This window comes from Spermophilus citellus (assembly GCF_964194105.1).
Source record: "Spermophilus citellus genome assembly, chromosome: 13".
Lineage (NCBI taxonomy): Eukaryota > Metazoa > Chordata > Mammalia > Rodentia > Sciuridae > Spermophilus > Spermophilus citellus.
The window spans coordinates 17,673,123-17,677,483 of record NC_138193.1 but is presented as its reverse complement, the minus strand read 5'-3'; the positions used below and the strand labels follow the sequence as shown (position 1 = coordinate 17,677,483).

At 41.1% G+C, this 4,361-nt stretch overlaps 1 pseudogene across 1 annotated transcript; it reads left to right on the top strand.

The window, feature by feature from the left end:
* Nucleotides 1–2,111: 2,111 nt before the first annotated feature.
* On the top strand, nt 2,112–2,774 carry LOC308632383 (E3 ubiquitin-protein ligase RING2-like; annotated as a pseudogene). Its single transcript has one exon. The product of its transcript is annotated as an E3 ubiquitin-protein ligase RING2-like (transcript).
* Nucleotides 2,775–4,361: the final 1,587 nt, after the last annotated feature.

Sequence of the window (4,361 nt, the reverse complement as noted above, 5' to 3'; positions counted from 1 at the left end):
TATGGATCAAGTAAGTAAATTAACAATCAGTAATTAGACCTAAGAGTTTCACTGTTGAAAAAACAAGTGACTTATCTGACAGAAGAATTATTAAACAAAGACTGTGTTTTAGAAAGTAATTACATGTGATCATGTAAAACCATGGATTTTGTTGATAGAACATGAGCATGTATCATTGTATATGGTTAAGGGGTGAATTGATAAATGGAAAAATCCATACAATCTTGAAGAAATCATCCTGTTCTCTCAAAAAGAACCTATAATTTTGAAAACAACTATTCACTAATAAAACCATGAATTTCTGAAAAATGTTTTATTTATAATATAGGGTAGGAAAAAGAGAAACTAGGACCATTTTGAAACACAGGATGCAGTGAAATATTGAGAGACCATAGAAAAACATAACAAAAGACAATTTGTATGTGTCAGCAAGTAGACAAATTTGGAGAATTTGAAGGGTTAAAATTATTAATGATTACAACATTCTGACCACTGAGGAGCATATGAACTCATTAGTGTATAATGATATTCAAAAGAACAAATTCTTATAATTATAAATGGGGACAACAATCATTGGAGAACTCTGGTGACACCCTGAGCCCAGGTTCAGAGAGCATCACTAAGATGTAGGACATGAAGCCATGACCCACATGGCAGGAGGCCATGAGAAGAGTAGAGTGTCCCTCTGCACATTCCTGCCCACCCACTATGGGCTGAGCTGTGTCCCTCAAAATTCACAGGCTGGGTCTGTGGTCTGCACAACTTCACAGTGTGTTGGAAGATTCAAGTGTGAGTTTTGAGTTTGAGGTCTAATCTTAAATGACTGGTGTCCTAATGGAAGAGAAATTAGGTCTCAGAGACACCAGGGAAAAGAACACGTGACACACATGACGGCGGCCATGTGAGAGCCATGGGACAGCAGGACAGCCCTGCTGATGCCCTGATGTCTGCCTGAGATTCCACAGTCATGGGAAAGTCCATTTCTGTTGAACCCACCCAGTGGTGGGCCGGCAGGGGGGTTTCCACTTTATGGCAGTAGAGTGACCACAATGCGGATGAAGGATCAAAATTCAGTCCTGAGGGACACTGCGTCCTCTGTGAGGGTATTCTATAGGGCCACTAGCACAGCACATTCAACAGAGACAGGACCCCGAGATCCAAGGAAGCAGAGGCTGCCACCCCAGACTGAAGGAGGCTGAAGAGACCTGGCTCCACAGCAGCTGGGGAGTCTCCACTGGACCATTTGCTACAAAAGACACTAGGGGACGACTGGGCACATGTGAACTTCCATATAGGCGGGATGGGACAGAGCACTAATGCCCATGTCCTGGTCATAGGTGCACTGCAGTTATGTGAGTACAGCTGTCTGTAGGGAAGGAAGGACTGACTTCTCCATCCTGAGCACAGCTGGAGGTCTGAATCCACTCATTTCCACCTTCTTTTTCTTGATTTTAAGAGGGTGTCCTGAGCTCCTGAAGAGCTGGGCTCTAGACCATGCCCATCTCATCTCTGGAGCCAGGAGGAGACTATGAATGTGACTAACCAAGAGTCTGAGTAACAGACCCCCAAAGGTTCAGCCACTGACCTGGGAGACCCTGCAGGGTGGGCACCTTCTCCCACCAGGATGAGGAGCCCTGGATCCTTTACTTCCTGCTGCCCATCAGTGGTCAATGCCACAGTGTTGGGACCCAGTGCACAATATTTTCCTCTACAGGACATAACAGCCTGCTCATGGCAGAAGTCTAGATGCTGGGAAATGTTCGTCGGGAATCACAGTAAACTCAAAGAGAGTTTGGACAAAAGACCGAAGTGGCTGTGAGGGGCTCTATAGAGAATAGAGACATGACAGGAGCAGGGACCTTGGAACACAGGATGGGGAGCCTCTGCCTCCTCCCTCGCTGGCTTCTTCCCGCCCTCCCCATAGCGCTAGCCAAGCCGGCTTCCCCTCCATCTCTCATGAATATTGAGCTGCCCCTGTTGTATTTCCCGAGTTCCATTGCGGAAGCCAAGGCTCGCCATATTGTGCGGCAGCACCGGAGGCCTCTGTGGCTGATACCTGAGTCTCGCTCAGGCAGCGGCCAGCGGAGCCCCGTGCTAGGGTAGGAGCCCCAATGTCTCAGGCTGTGCAGACAAATGGAACTCAACCATTAAGCAAAACATGGGAACTCAGTTTATATGAATTACAACGAACACCTCAGGAGGCAATAACAGATGGCTTGGAGATTGTGGTTTCTCCCAGAAGTCTACACAGTGAATTAATGTGTCCAATTTGTTTCGATATGTTGAAGAACACTATGACTACAAAGGAGTGTTTGCATCGTTTTTGTGCAGATTGTATAATCACAGCCCTTAGAAGTGGCAACAAAGAATGTCCTACTTGTCGGAAAAAGCTAGTATCCAAAAGATCACTAAGGCCAGATCCAAACTTTGATGCACTCATCAGCAAAATTTATCCAAGTTGTGATGAGTATGAACCTCATCAAGAGAGAGTATTAGCCAGGATCAACAAGCACAATAATCAACAGTCACTCAGTCACAGCATTGAGGAAGGACTGAAGATACAGGCCATGAACAGATTACAGTGAGGCAAGAAACAGCAGATTGAAAATGGCAGTGAAACAGAAGATAATGGTGACAGTTCACATTGTAGTAATGCATCCACACATAGCAATCAGGAAGCAGGCCCTAGTAACAAATGGACCAAAACATCTGATGATTCTGGGCTTGAACTTGATAATAACAATGCAACAGTGGCAATTGATCCAGTAATTTAAGATTTACTTTTTGAAAGGGACTATAGTTATACTTTTGCTTTCCTTTGAAGAATATATCTAAGATGTGTGCTTTCACAAAGTATGGTTCCATTGGGAGCACCTTTGACCTGGGAATTTTTCATAGTTCTGTATTCTTAAGTGAAGATTCAGTTGGCCGTCCTTTTCCATCTCCCCCTCTCTGTTTAAACAACATACAGGATTGCCTGGAGCCCTTAGTTTGGGCAATATTTAGCAGATAAAACTACACATGACATACATATTTTCTTTACACTAGAATAAGCTACAAATTTTCATAAAAAGTTCCATGTCAATGCTAATACTTTACAAAAGCATTTTAAAATAACTAAGGAACAAGCTAGACAAATAATAAAACAATGTCAAAATTGTGTGACCTTTTTAAAACAAGTTAATCTTGGAGTCAATCCTAGAGGACTGATACCTAACCATATTTGGCAGATGGATGTCACACACTGGCCAGAATTTGGAAAATTAAAATATTTGCATGTTACAATTGATACTTCTTCTGGATTTTTGATGAGTTCCCTTCATGCTGGAGAAAAATCTTAAGATATTATAGCTCATTGCTTACAAAATTTTGCCACTCTGGGCGTTCCAAAACAGTTAAAAACAGATAATGCCCCTGGTTATACGTCTACCTCTTTTAAACAATTTTGCACATCATTTGGCATTACTCATATAACAGGAATCCCATACAATCCACAGGGTCAAAGCATAGTTGAAAGAGCTCATCAAACTATTAAAATGTACTTATTAAAGCAAAAAGAGGGAATTGGGAAGGGGTATATATGCTCCAAAAATAAACTTAAAATAACCCTCTTTACTCTAAACTTTTTAAATTTGGATTCATCAGAATAGTGCTGCGGAAAGGCATGTGTGTCCAAAAAATGTACCTAAGCCCAAGGTACTTTAGAAGGATATTCTAACAGGACAATGGAAAGGTCCTGACCCAGTAATTGTCTGGAGTCAGAGGTCTGGGTGTTTCCACAGGGAGAACAGCAGCTGATTTGGATTCCAGAGAGATTAACTAAAGCGATTTTTACAGACCAAAAAGAAGATGATTTGGCTCAAATCCATAACAGCTGATATCCACAACTCCAGTTTGGATACCCTTACATCTGCAACAGAACCAGGATACTTTTATCAATATCTATTTTATTATTACCCTTTTCCACATTATGAAGTTCCATTTTGTTTTTTGAGTTCATACAGACCTAGGTAAATGTTTTGCTGATCAGTTCTATTCTTTGACTATAGAGTTTTTAAACATTGCAATGGAGATTTTACCTGTAAAAAGTTATAAGGCCTTTACTATTATGTTATGTGCTGTATGTATTATATTATGTGTGCACACTTGTGTTTTATGTTGCATGTTTGTATGTACGTATGTCCATATATCATATATGATGTGTGTTCATAAAAAAATGGATGCAAATTTTTTTTATTCACATGATTTAAATGGTTTAATTTAAATTGGGTAAACAGCTGTTGAGGATTGTTTTAATATGTGAACAAAAAAGGAGGTTAACAGATCTGTTTGTTTACTTTCACCTTTCCTTTTCATTATAT